General features: G+C 45.2%; 1 long non-coding RNA gene across 1 annotated transcript; it reads right to left on the reverse strand.

Annotated features, from left to right (window-relative positions):
• Positions 1 to 1,857: 1,857 nt before the first annotated feature.
• LOC125548455 lies at positions 1,858 to 3,659 on the reverse strand. Its single transcript, XR_007301091.1, has 3 exons — positions 2,863 to 3,659; positions 2,634 to 2,715; positions 1,858 to 2,525 (listed from the first exon to the last, which is right to left on the reverse strand). It is a non-coding gene; the product is annotated as an uncharacterized LOC125548455 (long non-coding RNA).
• Between the last annotated feature and the right edge of the window lie 16,442 nt (positions 3,660 to 20,101).

Here is a 20,101-nt window from a genome sequence, read left to right on the forward strand (position 1 = left end):
AGCAACAATTTCAAGTTTAACATAAGGAACTATATCAAGTTCATATCCATAGGCATAATTCATATTGGCATCTTGGCCACAAGAATAGCAAGCATCAACAAAAAGGGATATTTCAAAAGAATCAACGGGATCATAACAATCATCATAGCAATCATCCTTCGGTAAGCACGAAGGGAAATAAAACAATGTATGAGTTGAAGAGTTACTCTCATTAGAAGGCGGGCACGGGTAGCTAATTCGCTCTTCCTCCGTTTGTTCTTCGCTCTCCTCATCATCTTTTTCATCCAATGAGCTCACATTTTCATCAATTTCTTCTTCCATAGTTCCTGCAAAATATTAGTCTCTTCTTGGACAGCAGAGACTCTCTCAATAAATTCATCAATATCGGAATTGAATTCATAATTCTCATAGCAATATTTAAGTATAGCAAAATTTTCAGGTCTGTGTGGCACCCCGACTCAGAGAAAACCGAAACGCCCCGTATTCCAGCCCAGAGATCGAGGTGAAGTCTTCTGGAATACGGCACTGCTTAGTATAGAACAAACTAGCTCTCTATTACAACACGAATGTGAATACAAGGGCTCCGACATTGTAATGAATAACATCGGTACGGCGACACTACACCAACCACGGTTGCTCTATACAAGCAGCATAACAAATCGAAGCAGCAGAACAACTACTGGCAGCGGAACAACGAACGGTGATGATGGACTCCAATCCGCAGGGACTCTGGCTGGAACGTTTATCCTAGCTCGCGAACACGGGAACAACACCAAACAAGCAAGCAATCTAGGCACGACCTGCAAACTGGCATGACATGCCAGGTCAGTACATTGAATGTACTTGCAAGCTCACAATAACCAGAAGCATTCAAGACAAATAGCAGCATGGCAATTACAGGTTAAGCAGGAATTATCATTGGATCATCAGGATAACATGGCATGAACGACATGAACATAATATCGCTAGAACAATATGATCATGGCATGAACATATAAATCTGATGACACTACATGCAACAAGATGACACTGCATGCACCATTTATTCTGCTCGGGTTACCTCATAACCATCACATGCATCACTTACCAACTTCGGACATTACACGATCATCTCAGGATCAAATCAAGCTTGGTATAAACAATACCGTAGTAATCATCAAATGACCACAAGGAGCTTGATCTTTACCCATGATTCTCGCACAACATCACGAATATCCAACAACTCGGTATCCCCGTTACCACGGTGATCATTCCGGCAATCACAACCATGACCAACACTTGGTCTCAAACGGTGATCTTTCCTGCGATCACAACCATGACCAACACTTGGTCTCAAACAGTCATCTTTCCGGCGATCATAACCAACTTATCTCATCATCGAACGGGGGTTGTTATTAAGCACATTATTATTAGTATTACTGTTGACTCATAGTGTGACCAACTACGAACTGGGCCCTTATCTGCGAGCACGGCTATCGATAGATTTAATATACACTCTGCAGAGGTTAGTACACTATACCCACACTATGGAACCCATGGCCTCGCACTCCCATTCGGGTGGACCAGCGGCGTTCCGACAAAACCGATCTACTGCCATGACACTCTCCCGGCCACACCGACTCACTCCCCACTGGGCGAGTCCTAAACGGTCCCACACGGGGACCCGGATTCATAACAACAACAACGGGCACACAAGGTTATGTCTGCTTACCGGGCCAGGGTACCGCACGCCCATAACTTTCCCTCATTGGAGGCACCGGCGAGAGGCAGGACAATAGACCCAGTTAGGACCTTCCTATAAAGGTAAGTGTGGTTGCACTGGTCAGTTCGATATGGTGGCACCATGACTCAGCCAACAGTTGTTCAAGTTCAATTTAATCCGGTTAAACTTGAATGCAAATATGTTGATCCATGATAAAATAACATGATGCAATTACAATGCATGAGCATGATATCAACATAATCATGAGGGTACCACATAACTATCCATCATATCAACAATGAATCATATCCAAGTGAGCACGGCATACTGATTAGCATGAACATCATAAGTACATATTTCTCCGAAACATAGCATGACCACTAGCATCAACAATAATTATCATGCAAGAACATATCAACAATGCCATCATGCAAGCATTTAACCAACTGGATGCAATGGAACATGCATAACAACGGTACTCGGGACAGATGTCAGTCGTGCACCGAAGACCATTACCAACATCAACATGTACTACTAGCAAGCATAAGCATATGAAAGGAATACCATCAACTAGCAGGGCATGATAACCAGGTGCATAACAATATAGCAAGAGAGTAAGCACTGACCAAGAATCATTACCGAAACAACGATAACCATATTTTAAACAAGCAAACATTTAATAAATATTCAAGTTGGAAACCATGGCTACTGCATGACTATCATGCAAGTGGGTATTGTGGCTTGCCTGGGGTGACGGAGACTCTAGGAAGAAGTGCCGTGAAGCCGCGGAACGAAACGTCGAACGGTTCATTCTCAAAGGGGGCTGATTAGAGGCAAGGGCAAAATGGTCATTTTCACTGTGTGAACACCTAGTGAAAATGTTACCAAAAGATAGAGATCGACGAGACGAAGAAGTGAGCGCTGGTTTCACCTCGATCGAAGTTACGCTTGAAAAGTTGTGAAGGTTGGAAGAAGAAGGACCAATCTGTGAAGATTTTATCACCAACGGGTCCCTGAGTGGATAAGGCAGAGGCGCATATTAGAAAATACGCTTTCTGAGCAGAGAAAGTGCATTCCTGGCTGATGAAGGGAAGAAGTACGCTTTCGGGCAAATGAAAACGTATAAACGGAAATACGCCTTCGGGCAAATGGAAACGTACTCACTCGGGGGCGCTTGCACTTGCCACGTCAGCTGGGCCGGCTGGGCCACTGACGGCGGGGCCCAGGCGACAGGAAGGAGGGCCAGGCTCGAGCGTCTTCTTCCTTGCTGCCCCCCCTCCCCGCGCGATACAGAGGAGACAGAGGAGGGGTCCAGCTGCCGGCGACGGGGCGGGCTGCTCCGGCCAGGCCCGGCCAAGCAGAGGCCATCGGCGGGCGCGGCTCAGCCTCTCGCGTCCATCCCCGCTGAGAGGGAGCGAGAGGATGGCTGGGAGTGACGGCGGTGAGTGGCGGCAGAGAGGAGCAGAGGCGGGCGGCCGGTGGTGACACTCGACGAAGTAAGGCGCTCCGGCGAGAGATGAGGGGGTGGCGCGGCTCTACGGGACGAGGGGAACGCGGTGGTGGAGTCGGGAGGGAGAGAGCTCGGAAAGGCCGGCGGGTGGGTGGCCGAACGATGGAGGCGGCGGCCGTGCGTGGGGAGGCGTCGCTAGAGGCACTCCGGGGTGGAAATAGTGGGGTGGGGCGAACCGCGGTGACGAGGGGAAGCTATTGCACAACTCTGGAGGAGAGGGGAGGGGCTAGGTTCGCCGGAACCAAGGAGGAACCGAGGCGGCCATGGCGTCCTCCGGCGAAAAGAAGAGAGGGCCGAGGATTCCGCTGGGCTAGGGAGGCAAGTGAGGAGTGGATGAGTTGTGGGAGGGCTCGGGGCACGCTCATATAGCCGAGGGGAAGGCTCTGGAGCATCGCTAGCGAGCTCGAGCAGTGCTATAATGGTGGATAGAGGCTAGGCATGGCACGGGCACTATTCTAATGGCGCATTGATGGCAAACCACGAGGAAGCACCAATGCAGGGTGATGCAGTCGAGCACGGGCGAGCTCCAGGACACGAATGGAGGTCGAGACAAGGAGGGAGGAGACGAGAACAGTGGCCGGAACAAGCCAGAGCACGCGTTCAGCCATGACGCAAGCGTGATCACCACACGCACTGGCGCAAGCGGCGCTCTTTGGCTTGGCCGACCATGTCCAGTAGATGGACCTTGGTGCCCTTAGTCAAAATGAGGAAATAATTCAGTCCAGGGGCAAAGAAGAGATTTGCACTTAGCTCCAAAGTAAATCAGTAAGAAGATGCTTGTAACTCTCTGTGGTTAAACCAGCTTGGTAACGTAGTAAAGAGTTTGTCTAGCAATTATCACACACTAAGGTGATTGTGATCACCAAAAATCAGACTAAGAGGAGGAGTTTAGATGAGGGTTGCTGAAGAAAGTGCAAAACTGGCCAGAATTAGGGATTTGGATGATACACTCACATACTTGATTGTCATGAGCTGAAATTTGGCAGCGAGGGGTTATATGATGATATGAAGCTGCTGTAAAGGTTTCATGCCATTTGGAAATACCAAAGTGACACTTGCATCACAAAGCTTCATTTTGGACAAAAACTTGGAAAACTTGCACACGGCAATTGGTTTAACTAATTGAGCTAAAACCTGGTGGAGGGAGTTTATATGGATTGAAGAATGCCCTGGAAAATTTGCAGCTTAAATGAAGCAATATAAAATATAGTTGCTTCACAAACTGAAAATCTGACCAGAAACTAAGATTTGGGGCTGGGCTTACATAGATGAGTTACATGAGCTCATATTTGGTGGAGAGTTATGATAAGATCATATAAAGGACCTTGCAAAATTTCAACTCATTTGGATATGCCTAGCTTGTACTTCCTTCCCAATCACTTCCCTCAGACAGGAACTTTGAAAAATTGCTCAGGAATATTTACTAGGCAAATTGAGTTGAATTTTGGCATGAGGCAATTAGTTGGATAGAAAAGATGTCCGAGAAGTTTGGGTTGAATTGGGCAAAGATAAATAGCACTTGCTTCACAATGTGCCATTTAGGGCAGAATAGGAAATGAATTTATTGAGCATGATGGGAAACATGGCGAATGATATATTTTTCCATATTTGAGCAAGATAGGACCCAAAAAAATTATGAGAATTATTTGGGAATTTTAGGAGTGACAGAAATATAGGTTGCTTCACAACCTAGGGTTTTAAGGGTTATTCCTTAATCAGAAAAGGAATATTCCCAACAAAAGATTTGGGTTAGGTCAAAGATGGAAATGACATGATCTTGGGATGATGAAGAGGGTGACAAGCCACTATAAAACCTAGGAAGACATGATCTTCCCAAGTTTCAGAACCACATTGCCACGGAAAAGCAAAACAAACAGGAAATCCAAGAAAATCGAAGGAAAAAGAAAAGGGAAAAAATCTAGGTTGTTACAGTTTGTAAACAACATCATCAAGATTTTCACACTCTTTAAACAAAGATTCAATTTCATAGGCACCCATAAAAGCAGCGAATTCTTCTATTTGTTCCACATCATAGTAATCATATATACCATTAGCATAAGAAGCCAAGGTTTTACCATCATTAAATTTGCATGAAAAGGGAAGGTGTGGAGCCTTCATCCTAGAGCAACAAGTATAATCATATCTCAAGCATAGTTGCCTAGCATACCACTACAACATATAAATTTGATCCCATAATAGTTTCCCCTTTTGAGTCAAGCGATAATCCCTACAGTATTCACGTTGATCCAACGTGTCTCCCGTAACATAATTGAATGGGATTTTCTCAGGATTATCAAAGTAGTACATAATCTCTTTCACATAATGAGCATCGAGGGTTTTAGGAGGTTCCCCATCTCCATGAGTAGCAAGTACACCTAATTTTTTTTGATATTTCGTGTTCCATATCCATAACTAAAGAAAGAGAACAACTTAGAACAGAAAATAAAAATTACTTAGTGAGAAAGCAAACAGGCACACACGAGAATATAAACCCCACGCTATAACTCCCCGGCAACGGCGCTAGGAAAAGGTCTTGATAACCCACAAGTATAGGGGATCAATTGTAGCCTCTTTCAATAAGTAAGAGTGTCGAACCCAACGAGGAGCTAAAGGTAGAACAAATATTCCCTCAAGTTCTATCGACCACCGGTACAACTCTATGCACGCTTAACGTTCACTTTACCTAGAATAAGTATGAAACTAGAAGTACTTAGTAGGTGTTGTTGGATAGGTTTGCAAGATAATAAAGAGCACGTAAATAAAAAGTAGGGGCTGTTTGGATAAAGACACAACTAAGTTAGGTTTAGTAGAGAGCTTTTTGTCACGAGAAAGTTATTTGTCCCTACGCAGCCGATAACTGGACCGGTAATCATTATTGCAATTTTATTTGAGGGAGAGGCATAATCTAACATACTTCCTCTTATTAGATCATATGAACTTATGATTGGAAATCTAGAAAGCATCTGCAACTACTAAAGATCATTAAGGTAAAACCCAACCATAGGATTGTAAGGCATCAAGTCCTCTTTATTCCTAGACGCAAACAACCTACTTACTCGGGTATGTGTTTCTATCACTCACGCCACCCACCATAAGCAAATCATGAACATATTGCAAACCCTACAGCGGGGATCCCTCACGCTTGCGCGACACGGGGAGCACCATAGGACAACACCAATAATAAAACATGCAACTCAAACCAATCACAATCATCAATTAACCCATAGGACAAAATGGATCTACTCAAACATCATAGGATAGCCATACATCATTGGGAAATAATATATAGCGTTGAGCACCATGTTTAAGTAGAGATTACAGCGAGTAAAAGAGGGGTTACACCGCTTCATAGACGGGGAAGAGTTGGTGATGATGGCGGTGAGGTTGTTGGTGTAGATTGCGGTGATGATGATGGCCCCGGCGGCGTTCCGGCGCCACCGGGAGTGAGGGGGAGAGAGACCCCCTTCTTATTCTTCTTCCTTGACCTTCTACCTAGATGGGAGAAGGGTTTCCCCCCTGGTCCATGGCCTCCATAGCAGCGAAGGGGTGAGAGCCCCTCCGAGATTGGATCTGTCTCTCTCTGTTTCTGCGTTCGCTGATTCTGCCCTTTCACCGTTTCTTAAATTCCCGTAGATCCGTAACTCTGATTGGGCTAAATTTTGGACACTATTTTTATCCGGATATTGGCTTTCTTGTGGCGAAAGAAGGGCACCAACCACCTTACGGGGTGACTACGAGGGCCCAGGGCGCGCCTGACCCCCTGGGGCTTGCCCCTGCCTCGGGGCCCCCTCGGGCATCATCTCGCATTGATTCCTCTTCCCAAAAATCACATATATTCCAAAAAAAATCTCCGTCAGTTTTTATCCCGTTTGGACTCCGTTTGATATGGATTTTCTGCAAAACAAAAAACTTGCAACAAAGAACTGCACTGGGCACTTGATCAATATGTTAGTCCCAAAAATAGTATAAAAAGTTTCCAAAAGTATATGAAAGTTGTATAATATTGTCATGGAAAGATCAAAAATTATAGATATGACGGAGATGTATCACCTTCTGGCCTAAATTACAGCATACCGACCAAGAATAAACCTAGACTATACAACAAAGAAATTACAGCATATTATATCCCCTCGGCATCAAAGTTCACCGCCAATGATAATAAAGGGCAACCAGACAACATATTACATAAACTGGGCAGGTCACCACCAGTGGAAGTTAACAGGCGGACAAAATAATAGACAGAACCGATAGCACTTCAACACAGTTCAAGAAAGGTTAGCCCGGCCCAGCAGTTGCAGTGCAAGCAGCTTAGCAACCTGATGAGACTGCGCTTCTTTGGCGCTCATATCCACCAACTTAAGCTGCATAGCATCAATAAACGTCATGTACATACGGTTAATCTTGCATAGAGATTGGAGTTCCAGTCATATTTGAGCGGAAGCATGTATTTCTGCTGAATTTCAGACTGAATAAGTTGAATAGATTCAAGCGGCGACTTCATCGAGCTTGTGTCACTGAGTAAGTTTGACACAACATCAAGATGTGACTTCGTGGTTGTATCCCTACCCTCAATATGTTTTGCCTTCTCCTCTGGAATATGTGTTAGAGGGGCAAACAATGGGTTTGTCTCACTATCATTGTGGCAGTTCTTCCTAGTAGCAGTGTTGTCACCCTGAAAGAGAAACACGTAGGTAGCTAGATAACAGGTTTTGCACGTATAAGCATCAGTGCTGTCAATTCATCTCATTTCTTTGTCAGAAATAAAGAGGCACGGTTTAAAATAGCATTAACATAATAGGCATTGTTCATAGTTAAGACGACAGGAAATGGCATTATGCAGGAGCGGCCAGCTTCACCAGAGCACTGGATTACAGATCAAAATCACAAGCATAGATGTAGTTCTAAACAACGTATAAGCATGAATAAAGAGTGTACTATCAATTTATACCATTTTAGATTGGTAAATAAAGAGGCATGATTTAAATAACATTAATATAATATGGCATTGTTCATAATTGAGACATAGCAGGATATGACATTGTGCTGTTGTTGGTAGTCTCACCACACCACCGGATTACAGATCAAGAACACAAGCATACACATAATGCTAAACAAGATAACTCGCTATGTTTAGTTTAATTTACATGGTGCGAATAAGGAACTAGATTGTACAACTAAAGACTGAAACTGAGAATGACAAACTTATGTTTATGTACTTCAACATTATAAACTTTGAACAAGAAATTTGATGCAGATGACAAAAATAAATAGCATTTGCACTCATAGCTATCCAAATATAAACAACAAAGTTTGAAGGCTCGAGGAGAACAAACTTACATTAGTAGTGAAGATAGGCTCTATAAAGGCCTTGTCCATATTGATGGGGGCAATTCAAGAAGTTTATCTCACACTCTTCTTCAAGAGTATTGCCTTTATTCTACATTTTGTTTAGAATAAATATAGATGTGAAAATATAGGAACAAATGGTGATTATTTAACTTAACATTGGTACAAATGTAAATGTACAAATGTACAAATGTACTATGTTAGAATAAATATAGATGTGAAAATATAGGAATAAATATAGAGTACAAATGTAAATACAACATACAAGCAGAAGGCACTGACAAGAGCAATGCGGAGCTAAACTTCTTCAGTAACATTGGTTTTATTCAATATTTTGGAAGAGTAAATGTAGATCTAATGTGTACAAAAATGGAGGACAAGGGAAAATAAGCTGCAAAGTGTACATGAAGAACTAGCTGACAAATATAAGGACAACAGATACTTACAAGAACAATTGAGAACTAAATTTCTTCATAGGCATTGGGTTTATTCTACATTAATTTAAGCATTAATATAGATCTGATAATTTGGAGCAAACAGTGGATAAGCAAGCTATAATGCATAATGATGTCACATAATCCACCAGGTATGAATGTAAGGACAGCGATAGGACAATAGGTACTCACAAGAGCAAAGCAGCGACCAACATAGTTGCGATATCCTAGGTTTTGTGACGCTGGTTCTATCGCCAATATATGTCGGGTGCTATGTGATTTGTCCGATAGCACCACCTTTTTCAAGGACTTTGCTTGTACTCCTTCAGGTTCTGCAATCACCCTCTTCCTTTTGGATGTATGAAACACAGGAACGACATTTGAATGGAAAAACATGGTATGACAACAAATGGAATAGGTGTTGATAATGGATGGGCATGGCATCTTCACGTATATCATGAGTAAACTAAGCAGATGGCGGTGCAACGAAGTAAAAGAAATGCAAGACACCTTATGCAAGATATGTCCAACCAATAAAACCTTGCCAAATTAGAACAGGAACCTTATTGGGTGAACAGGATAGGCCATCTACCTTTGACTCCTTGAGCTCAGAATAGTCATTAGGATCATATTTTGAATACGAATCTATAGGTCGGGAGCATGTGGGTTTCATTGCATCCACAATGGACCTCAATCCCTTGATGCCAAGTTTGTTACCCATTGAACTGTTCCGCAATATTCTTCTGATGTGTGCATTCTTATATTCATTGTGATTACGCACAATATCTGTAAAGCATGAAAACACAAATAGTAGTGAGATTATCTTTGTAATGCAGAGGATATTGTAATATAATAGAGGCTCCCTGTAAACCCTTGTGTGCTATCATTGGATTCTGATGAGAGAGCCCATGTTTGCTGTAATATAGTGAGTAGATTAATATAATCTGGCACAACTACACAAAAAATAGGCTCCCTGTTGGGGGCCCCAGATGTAAGGATAGTTGGCAGATGATAGGTTCATAATATACCGTATAGAAAGTTTATTGCCAAACCATGATAACGAGAGCGCAGAGCCAGTAGGCAAATCGTAGTGTAGATAATAGGGGTACACCATAACCACCATAAATAAATCGGGAAAGTGGAACTGGCTGGAAAACATAGGGTTTTGCCGCTACTAATATGCAGCCTATCGATCACCTACAGGCCAGCTGCATTCATCTGAAAGCACACAACTGTTACTATCAGATTAGTCTATCAAAGACCACGCGGCTCCCATCATTTCCGGGGTATTACGGAAGACCAACTCGAAGTGCGAAATTATTTAGCAGAACCGGCCCAATAGAGGTGTCAACTGCAGATGTCCATGCTCCCCTTCCTGACAAGGAACATACTGTGCTTCCCATACAGAACACCGCACGGGCTGCCGGCCGAACCACCGGCCCCCAGCGCATGTGTTCCTCCGCCACCCCCACCCCCACCCCCGCCCCCACCCGCGTCGAGTTTTCTTTGTTAGGCGAGGTCCCACCACCGCCCCCACAACCACCGTCCCCACCTGAGCCCCTTCCTTCACACCGGCGAACTCCGGCGAGCTCTCAAAAATCGACTGACCCAATTTTGAAATTTAGTCTACTGTCATTTAACTAGTGTGGAATATAAAAGGGGAAAACCATAAGCATTGCGAGTATAGTGTTGAGCGTGCCATGGCGGATCTGAAGGTGCAAACTGGACAAAGGCAACTTCGCAACCAATGTTTGCTTTCAACTAACAAGTAAGTTATGGACAAGAAATCAGAGTAAAGAAGTGGCGATCTATTTTCTTGCTGCGATAAATAAGTTGAGCAGATACGAAAGAGTACCACCTCTGGTGCGGCGTCGTGTATGTATCTGCTGAGAATTTGACAGTTCTGCAGTAGTGATGGCCGTCGGCGGCGTGGAAGCAGATCTAGGAGGGTAGACGGTGGCGGTAGGACGCGGTGGACAAGACGGTCATGGGAGCGGCGCCGGCAAGGTGGATGACGGCGGGGATGAAGCGGGAGGACGGGATGCAAGGATCCCGGTCTGAAGCCGTGGATGAGAGAGGTCGATCTCTTGTAATGGCCGACGGCGTCGGGGTACCAGCTCCGGCATGGTGGAGGAGGACGGCGGTGGATGGGGTGGCGGACGGAGGAGGGTGGGGTGGAGAGGGTGTTTTGGCGCCCATGGAGTACGAATGGGGAAATGGAGGGAGAGAGGAAGGGTGGAACCATGTCTTCAGGGCGCACTTTGTCTCAAATGCGAGGAAATTTACAAACTTATCCCCCGTTTAAAATTTCCTACATCACAGCAATATTAGTCGGTTGGGGATAGGATGGTAATCTCGCATACACCGAATATTTGTCGACGAGAGTTTGTTTTTGGCGCCCACCATGTATGAATCGGGGAGGGAGTCGATTTCAGCCGAGGAGACATTGTGTTTTGGTGCCCACCATGACTGAATCCGGGTGAGAGGCAGTTATGTCACGTTTGAGTGAAATTACAAACCTGCCCCTATGAAAACCTATAGAAATCGAGCTGATAGGCTTTGCGTGGCAGGGATAGGCAGTAATTTCCATCTCGCAGATTTTGGTTTCGGGCGGTTACTGCGACTTTCCCCACTTCGTTCAATTTTTTGCAAAGCAAGAGTGCACGTTTACCGTGCCAACTCAATTTAAATCCAGTTTGTATTCTATTTTTGTTCGGGCACGATCCATTTTCGATTGGAATAAAATTCTATATACATCATTTATATATATATATATATACTTTCAAAAGCACAACACCCTTTATACATAAATATGGTTTACAAATGGCATGATCTCAGATTCATAAGGCTGTATCCATCTTAGTTTGGATTTTCAAACATTTGAAACCACTTTATGTTGAAATCCAATGTATGCATTCCTCGCTAACTCTCTCCAATTAATGTGTGTTGCATGCAGGTTTTTATTCTTTTTACTTCTCAAACATGTATAATGTGTTTCACACACGTAACATATAGTGTAATCCCATTTAGACATTAATTGCATATAAACCATGCATTGTCTCTAATTAAAGAATCTATGGATCACTAATATTGATAAACTATATAACATTACACGTGTCCCCACATTCAAATGAATATGCATGTTTGATACACCAATTTGTGTTATGATATTATCGATGTCATGATCTCTAGTTTAAATATTTGAATCCCCCTTAATCTAGATATTCGTCTCATATAGCTATCACTCATGCTTATATAGGAGTGTCTCTCTAGACCTATACGTGTTCATCGTCTCTCGAGTATCTCTCGTGCTACCTGTATGTCGACAATGATCTTTTATCTTCGTAACACACTGACGGTACTCTCTCCCTCGACCTCCATCACTCTATCTCTCTCTAAGTATATCTCGCTCCCTGCTATGTGTCTCTAACTATGATTCTCCATGTGAAATCTCTTTCTCTCATACAAACACAAACTTTGTCTCTCGGGGTCTCATTTCTATCTACTATTCCCCTGTGTGCCACTCGCACACACCCTCTCACACAGAGATGTCTTTCGCTCCTTAGGTATGAGAAGCTACGACTCTTCCTCTTAAATATCTCTTTCTCACACACAAACACAAACGCTGTCTCCAAGGGTCTCATATCTCTCCACCATTCTCTTGTATGTCGCTCACACACACTCTCTCTCCCTAGAGATATCTTGCATTCCCTCATATGTCTCTCTAGCTATCACTCTCGTTGTGAAATATCTTTCTCTCTCACAGACACAAAACTCCGTCTCTCGGGATCTCATTTCTCTCCGATATTTGTTTTTATGTGAGTCACATGCATCCTTTCTCCATCTCTCTCACACCCACACACATAACTCAGCCTTCTGATCCACTCACTCCTATCTCTAACTCACACTAGCTAGCATCTTTATCTTTCTATTTATCTGTTTCTCCATCAACCTTCTTTCTCGCCCTCTCTCTTGCTTCCTATCACGCACACTATGTATGTTTCTCTCTACATGCAGTCAAGTGCCCTCTTTTTATCTTTCTCTCACACACACATAACTTCACCCTCTGAACCACCCGACGGTCATCTCCAACACTCAAACTAGCTGATGTCCCTCTAGCTAGCATTTCGATCTCTGTATCTATCTGTAGTTTCTCTGTCAACATTTCTTTCTCGCATGCACTCTTGCTTCCTATCACCCACACTATATATGTCTCTCCATACATGCATTTATAGATTGATCTCTTTTGCACAATCGTTGTGTCTCACTCCCTCTACTCGCCATAGATGCATGCTCCAGCCCACACCACTATATCTTAAAGACAAAAACACATGCTCAATTATCGGGCCTTCTTCCCTGCACTCTCACATGCATGCATATTGTCATACTGAGCCGTCTCTCCCATGTCGTTGATCTTATGACTTATGTCTTCTTTCTTTTATCTCGATCATGCGCGCACGCACACACACAGATCCACGTATACATGTATACCTCTCGCACATGCACGTTCAAGGTCTCTATGTCTCCATATGTAGTTAATTGCCCTCAACCCTAACGACACATCGAATCGTTCTCTTCTTGTGTGCACATAACTTCCGTCTGGATGGGTAAAACACACACTCACACTTAACAATCTCCTTCTAGCTACCCCCCTCTCACTCTTCCCCCTATATCCCCAAAACTAATAAGACCATCCCTTCGTTTAATTCCCTCCTACATGCACCATCGATATATAGTAGTCTTCCTCGGTGTCTCTCGAACAAACACGTTCTCTTGATGTCGACTCCTCTCATGCGCACACACCTTCTCTTCCCTCTCTACAGTCCTTTTCTCTCTCACACCCCATCGTTGGTGGCCTCTGCCATACACATCACCTCTCTATGATGAAGTCATGCACACTTAAATTACATCCGCCACCGAGGACCCCGCGTCACACACACACACGCACCCCCCCACACACACACGCACCCACCCACCCACCACACACACACTAAGACTCCATCACACGCACACACACACACATACTAAGACTCCATCTCACACACATGCTCTAGGCGGAGCATTTGTTCCTACCACCCTTCGTCCAACTTACCCGTATGATAAACAATCACCTTAATTTACTTGTATAACATGGACAAATTCCACTTTACTTTAGTAGTTAGCAAACTTATCATATCTACTCTTATAAAAAACCCGAGTTGGTGATGATGGTATGCCTGCCATCTTGTAATATAGACCGTCTAATCTATATCTGACGGATACAAAGCAAACTATGATAATTTTACAAAAGATACCCGCACCTCTCTCCACATCCTTATCTCCCACAACCTCATTGCTGAGCAATTAAAAAAGGAAGTCTCTGGAACAATCTAGCATGGTGGCCGCTTCTGCCTGCCGGCGCCGTCCATTCCCATGCCTCTTCCCAGTCCGACCACCAGTCACCACCACACTCCACTCCTCCTCACCTTATCTCTCATCTTTCATTTTTTCGATGAAATTCTCGACATACCAGTTTTCCATGAAATTCTCGAGATATCATTAGTTTTTACACATGGGATTACTCCTGCATGGGTCAATAACAACATGTGTTCTGTTAAAAAATGCATATTGATGTTCTATGCAATGCACGAGCATCTTGCTTGTAATTATATAACACAAATCACGAGCAGGAAGTGACATTTTTTACACAAGCACGTTAACATGGCCACGTAAATCACTAGCTAAAGTGTAATACCATTATACTTACATCCCAATGCAAAAGGTTGAGTACATGTCCGAAGAGTAGAGTCGCACACACGCACTTTGTCTCTCAAAATCTCACACACACACCAATTACGTGACGCCCACTTAAGTAGACACGTATATTGCAATTTGTGCACCCGCGGGTACACGTGATGGTGCGCATTTACTTAAGCCAGATGGTGAACCCAAACGGTAGTTGCATTCGTTCCCCTCCCGCCGCCTCCTCTCTGGTCGCCGTCGCCCGGTAGCCATGGCCCGGCCGAAGGTAACGACATGGCGCTTTAATCTGGAAATTTTAGTGGTCATGCATGCATCTTTTTGTGCTAGCACTTCTATATAAGGGTTGACCGGTCGCTTCCCGCGGACGTGCGCGGGCAGTGGAAGAGGAAGGAGAAGGGAAGCGGGCTGTGGAGTAACGTTTTTTACCCCAATTTCTTAGGAAACTGAGTGCAATAATTGAGTAGTTTTACAAACTACCAATACTACACCTGAAACGGTTCAAAACCAATACTACCTTGCCAGCGCGCGCTTCCCATGTGAAACGGTCAGTGTCGCCCTGGAGCGTCAGTGCCGCATTAATGCCCGGCCAGAGTGGAGGCGACCTCTCACTGGCGCCGGCTTTGAGGCAACGTGACGGCCGAGAGAGCGCCGCTTCCCGGTGCACGTGACTGCTCCGCGTCGAGGCTGGCCATAGTTTGGATGATTCTCCATCGTGGGGAGCCACACTAACTGCGGTGATATGGATCGTTCCATCTATGAAGAACACGTGTGACTGGAACTACGAGACGGACATGTAGCCAGGAGTGGACGTACGAACCTGAGTAATGTAGCGCAGTAAGTGAAGTAGAAAGGCACAAATAGTATGAACATGCGTGGCATATAGGCATTTGTCTCTTACTACTTACCACTAAATGTTGTACGTGCAATGCACGGTGATGTTATGGAGTACGTGCCTAAGTACTCTACTACTACTATATTAATTGGAGGCGCATATTAGGTTTTATATTTGTTTACGTGTATGCCTCGAGACCTTCGAACTAGACGTGTATTTATCTCTGGGTCGCACTTTGTATCGTTCATACCACTAGTACTACTACGTGTGGTCTTCGACCCAGAAGTGGAAGAAGTGGAGACGCTCTACCACGCTATTCATGTCCCACTCCTTTTGCTGACGTGTGGGACATCCAGCACGTGCCATGTTTGGCACTCCTTCGTCGTAAGAGTTGAAACACTAGCATTCATAAGAAAAAAATAAATCATCAGTAATACTATACCACGTGGTTTCCTTGCTCCTCGATATTGGAAAGAATACTTCTGTTCGCCAACATGTGGGACGTCGACCATCCTGGTCCACTTGCCATGCACGCAGAACTCCAAGGGAGAGTCACCCAGGTTGTTGCGCCGCAGTAATAATGACTAATGAGCCGTCAAATCATAGGCCCAACCTTTCCCACTTTGAAGTTGCTCGGACGAAGGAACCATCATGACTTCGTTGAATTCCGCTTCTTGAAGAAAACTACTATACCAGCAGTACTGCGAGCTATAGTAGTTACTCCAACAGAGGCCTCCTTTCGTTCATAGGATAGGAATTTTATAGGAATATGAAAATCATAAGAAGTGAGATGACATGCATCTCAATTCCTATAGAGAAAGAGATGCCATTTGATGAATAGGATAGGAATTTTTCCATTGATCTAGGCTAATGTATTGGTAATTTGCTCGAAAAACTACAGTAGTAAATAGTAGTACTGGTACATGCTCGTACTCAGACACAGACATACACACTAACTACTACTACTACTACTACTACTACTACTACTACTACTACTACTACTACTACTACTACTTTTGACATGCTGGCTAGACGCCGTCGTTCTCCTTCCCGGCTTTGTCGGCGACACCCCATCGTGCTTGGATCTCCGCCGACCTCTCCGCAGTAGCGCGTGCGTCCTCTTCTTTCTTGCGGCGGTGGGCCTATCTTTTCTTGAGTGCTTTCTGACTTCTCCGCTCCCTCTGTGCGGCTTTCGCCGCCTCTTGCTCTACCGCCCATTCGGCCTTGGCAGCTTCAAATTCCGCTCACATAGGTGTGAGGTCGCGAGCGGCGATGAACTCGGCACGGCGGGATTCTATCGCTTCCCTACCATTCTGTGTGTGGTCATGGGCGGCGAGGAACTCGGCGTGGCGGGATGCCATAGCTTTATTACTGGTTAGTGTGCGGTGTGGTGGCATGAACGATGCTTGGTGAGAGCTCTCGGGTGGAGTGGCCAGGCAACCGCATAGTGCATTGGTTTGTTAAGAGCTCATGGACAAAAGACGAAGGAAATTTGGATTCCCCTTCAATCCTGGTCATTTATTACCAAGTAAAATGCATTGGCAGTCATCAAACTTGTGTTGATAGCTCACTTTGATCATTATATTATACGTGATGCACACATTAGCACACACCGTACATAGAGGAAAGTAGCATGTACGCGTGCAGACACTCACGCTCATGCTATCAAACCATGCTAATGCATGCATGTCGCCCTCTCAATCAAAGTCTTGCTCATGGGCAATGCAAACGGCAAGCCCGTCACCTGCGCACCCCGGCAGTGCCTGACATTACTGTTTAGACGTTTGATGGAGGCCTCCGTGAACGTCGAGCATGTATTCACCTGGCTCAACACCAACAGTCATACTCGGGACTCGGCGCCTTGCTCATGTATATCGTCCATCACAACGACAATATATAAAACAGCCTAGCTGGAGAGGGTACTATGGTACGCAGTATGTACTATCGTGAGCGACCGATCATAGTGCCACTGCACACAAGTGTGTGGCTGATCGATTCGTCCATTATTCCTAAAAAAGCATGGTTGTGTGGTGTCTAATGGTGGTCGTCGAAGGCTAGCTGGCGACAAGACCGGTTGCATGGATGTCTGGTTGTCAATACGTGCTGCATACACTTCAAAAGCTCATCATCCATGAGTTCACATTTTACCACCACGCCAGCGTCTGACCGCCCTGGCCTACCAAAGCCCCTTCCATCGCTAGCATGCGCTTCCCGCCTGAAACAGTCACCGTCTCTCCAGAACGTCAATGCCGCATTCACCGGACTTAACTGCAGGTGCAGTTGGTGTGTCACTGACATGTGGGCCAGATGCCCGTTGGGCCCACATGTTAGTGACCCAACGCACCTGCGGTTAAGTCACTGAAGCAGCATCCACATTCACACCCGACGAACCTACTCCAGCGCCAGCCGTCCATCCGTCTGCCGCAGCTCATTGCCATTCGCCCGCTATATTAACTGGATCCCTAGCTCCCATCCATAGCCAAAGACCCACACTCATTCTCCTCCGGTCCCTTCCTTCTGTCGGCACCACTCCAACCATGGCTTCCTGGCGCTCCAAAGCTCTCTTGGACGTACTATCGCAGGAGCAGACGAAGGAGATCGTCGGCTCCCCCTGGCCGCCCTCTGCCACACCTACCACGAAGTTGGCGCGCGTGCACGGGCGCAGCCGGCAGCGAGGGAGAGTAGTACACGATAGGTCGCCGCCGCTCTGGTCCCAGGAAGGCCACCGCTCCTCCACTCAGTCGACGCCAAGCTTGGTGGGATAAACATCGGTGGCCGATTAGCCGCTTGACGGCGACGTGGAGGCGGAAATCTCCAGAACCTTGTGCTCCGGAGGAGGAGGTTATCGAGGCGGATGGGGAGGAGGCAAAGGCAATGGCCGGCTTTCTCTGTTTCATGGCCGGACATGGTGGTCGGGCGCCGGCGATCGTTTAGATTAGGTTTATAGTAGGTTTTAGTACAGTTTGTGCGAAATATGTAATGAATTTCGTCCAGTTTGTAGGAAAAGTTTTCGAAATGTAATGAATTTCATCCGGTTAATTTGAAATTTGCGTTGTTTACACGAATTTTGTCAGCTTAGTTCATATAGTTGTCGAAAGGTATGCAAGCAGCATTGGATGGCATCCATCAGTGTCCTCGTACAGATGCCGGTGTAAATTTGTGGGCTAGCACTGGAGATTAACAGTGCTCCATTATTTGGCAGGGAACAATTATCCCTCGATCAAAATCAGATCCGTCGTGTTTCGCACTCCTCCCACGTAAGAGTGTAAACTCTTGCTTACATAAAAATGGAGCAAGTGGATGGCACTATAGAACGTCATATCAATCAAACTAGCCCGCCTAACACGCGGGAAAGCACCGCCCTTGTCATTTTGTTCTGGATTTCTATCGATCGATCGCACGAAAATGTTTCGCTTTGCAAGTTCAAAAGAAAAGGTGACACACTTACGACTCATACGTGTCGCACCCTCGACAGTCCAACTCGCACGCCGCTCACCATAAGGGACACGCGTTGTCTTGCAATTTCACTGACATGTGGGACTGCAATTGAATAAACCGTCGATAGCCGAAATCTAATCGCTCGGCAGGCGTCGGCTGAGAAGAGAGAGATGGGGGAGGGAGAAGAGATCGCCCGCCCGCGCGCCGCGCACGGACTCCAAGAAATATATGGTGATAATGTGAGGTGGGCCATGCGAGAGTCCAGACCACTTCCAAGCCCTCCCCCCTCAGACGCCAGCTGCCCGCATTCATAGCAAGTAGTACCAGTAAAATACTGGCCTATAAGCCCACTTAGTGGAGAGAGAGAGGCATTGAAAAAGTCAAGGAGTGGGTTCTGCAAGAGCCCGTCTCTACACGTGCTCCTAGGTATAAAAAAGCTAATTCTACAAAAGAGGCATAGAAAAACAATTGTGTCTAAAAAAGAAAGGTAAAAAACATTTGAGAGGAAATAGATAGAGAGAAAGTGGGAAAAAGTTGTAACCTTTATAGCCAACCTTATAGTCAACACTATGGTAGAATTACATGAGGAAGGAGGGAGTGGTGCACATGCCAAGTTCATTGGGCTGCCGTGTTTCACCCTCCTCCATCGTAAAAGTGGAGACAATAGCTTTCATCAAAAATAAACAATGAATACTCATTGCTCGTCCTCTATATCAGAAAAGAATACTTTCCATTCGCTGAAATGTGGGACGTCGACCATCCTGGTCCACCTGCCATGCACAAAATTATCCTGGTCCACCCCGGTCGTAGCGCGGGCCCAACCTTTCCCGATGTAAGTTGGTCGGACGAAGGAACCATCATGACTTCGTTGAATTCCACTTCTTCAAGAAAACTTATTGCACCCGCAATACTGCTACCACACGCGAAGACTAGACGACATTGTACCATGTCATATCACTGAAACCCACTAGGCCAAACTAGCCCGCCTAGGATTTGTACTCCCTCTGTTTCAAAGTTAGTAGTATAAAGTTGAGTCATCTATTTTGGAACGGAGGGAGTACATTTCTGTACTGCTATGATTTTGTGTTGTACGTCTC

The sequence above is a fragment of the Triticum urartu genome, chromosome 3 (assembly GCF_003073215.2).
Source record: "Triticum urartu cultivar G1812 chromosome 3, Tu2.1, whole genome shotgun sequence".
Taxonomy (NCBI): Eukaryota; Viridiplantae; Streptophyta; class Magnoliopsida; order Poales; family Poaceae; genus Triticum; species Triticum urartu.